Genomic DNA, 2,071 nt, shown 5'->3' on the forward strand with positions numbered 1-2,071 from the left:
CATAACCAGATGTGCCACTGTAAAACCCATATTTTAGGATATATTCTATGAAATCCTCAGTGTACAGGAAGACAGAAGTTCCCACACTATTAATATCAGTGATACGCATTCCTAGAAAGACTGACTACCTTCACACACCTAAAAATAATCCAAGCTCCAACTGGGAGGTGCAGCCCTCGGGAAGTAGAGAGGGGGTTTACCAGAGTGAAAACACAGAATTTTGAAAACCATCCAGCCTAACACAGAAGTGAGAACAGCAGCAAGACATCACTTCAAACCTTCCGAGAACCAGAGGGCTGCAGAAAGAATTCCACCCTTTCCCATGGAGTTAATACATGAGTGTTGCACTTCAGCTGAGCATGTCAGAGCATGGCTTGTAGGGCCATACAGAGTCACCGTTTGATTCACCATGAAACAGTGGCCTCAGGACATGACTGAATTTTCCTGTGGCAGGAAAGTGTAGCATTGGGTTAGTGAAGCAAAATGCTTCAGTTCTCTGCTCTATCCACAGCTGAATAGGAAACCCCAATTCAAAGGTTTCCTTCAAGCTATAAAAACAAAGCAAAGCTGTTTCCAGGGAATGGAGAAAAAGTCATTTCCAAAGTCCCTATCCAGCTACAAGTAGAGCATATAGGACCAGATAGCTTTTTTACCTCAGAATATCTCTCACTGATCTAGTAGAGCAAAGTTTGTTGATATTCAGGGTTGCAAACCCATCTGTTTACTCAGGCTTTTGTCTGTCAGCATAGTTTGAAGAGGTCACTTTGAGAGATCAATTTTTTTTCCTGGGGGTTTCTTCAGAGCTACCACAATTTGTTATTGCGTCTCTTTAGAGGCTTTAATTTGTGGTTTTCAAGATTGCATAACTGCACAGAGAGGTGGTGAGAGGCCCACATGAATAGTTCAAAATAAGTTTGACAATATAGTAAATATCTACTCAGTAATTTTCCCTGGACTGAGCACCATGGAATGCCAAAGAAGTTATTAATCAGGCTAGTGGATGAACGTGGCTTTATGAGGGCTGGAGCATACATTTCTCTTCAGATGCTAAAATGCTGGATTACCTTGCTGTTGACTCCAACTAAAGATGATGCAGCAGGGCACTGCAAACCAGACATCTGATTAAAGTGCTCTAAACCAGCCTATGCAGAACCAGATGAAGAAAAAATAAAATGAGATTTTAATTTTGCCTTTTATTTAGGGTTCTTGTAATAAGTTACATAAAAATGAAGCAAGCTGCCTAGCCTCCCATGAGGAAGCTCAGCATTCATTTTTCGATTTTGCAGATGTTAGACGGGAGGCACAGACATGCACAGTCACTTCTGGAGAAGCACGAACTGCACCTGGGGGAATTGCAGGTCCTGAGGGTCTTTGGGAATCTGCATCCAGAGACCTGGCATTGGCCACAGGCAGAAATGGGGCACTCAGGACCCACAGGCATATTGGGTTGCATGTCCCAAAGTCAGTGTGACAGGCACCTGGGTGAGTGGCAGCTGTAGTAGCAGCTCAGAGATGCATGAGTCACGTTTGCATAGCAGAGGGCAGTGTTCAGCATTTTGGACAACTAATGTCACTTTCTGAGGAAGCTGGTGAGGAAATTATGCGCATGCTGCAAGCTGGGAACCCTGCAACAATGGAGCAGCAAGCTTCTGAGCAGAGACACCAAACTACACTTAAGCTGTGTACTTCTGGGACGGGTCTCCATCTGGTTCAGCAGGAAGAAATTTACAGGCCATAAATTCCTTCTGATGGGTGAAGAACTGAAAGTGGCCAGTCGGTGTTCAGCCCTGCATACTGCGAGCACTTTGCTACAGACACGCAACCCACCCAATCCAAAGCCACTCGCATGTCCACTCTGTGGACAGCACACAGGTCACCTGGCCATGCCTGTGAGGTAACACTTCAGCCCTCAGCTCAAGGATTTTGCCAGACCTAGTCCAGTGAGAGGCTTGTGTTTGTATGTCACTTGACAGGTGCAGAAAAGTACTGCTGGCTCCTCCTGGGACGCCGTAAAGGAGTATCTGCGCTGACTCGCTGCTCACCTGGAAGCAGCAGGACCCCAGGGAGCAGC

The 2,071-nt window shown here is 45.8% G+C and overlaps 1 long non-coding RNA gene across 1 annotated transcript in view; it reads right to left on the bottom strand.

Moving 5' to 3' along the window:
- The window catches only part of LOC108445414, a 74,634-nt gene that overhangs the window by 11,518 nt on the left and 61,045 nt on the right, over positions 1–2,071 (bottom strand). The window lies entirely within an intron of this gene.

The sequence above is a fragment of the Corvus brachyrhynchos genome, unplaced genomic scaffold, assembly GCF_000691975.1.
Source record: "Corvus brachyrhynchos isolate BGI_N302 unplaced genomic scaffold, ASM69197v1 scaffold1, whole genome shotgun sequence".
In the NCBI taxonomy this organism is placed as follows: domain Eukaryota; kingdom Metazoa; phylum Chordata; class Aves; order Passeriformes; family Corvidae; genus Corvus; species Corvus brachyrhynchos.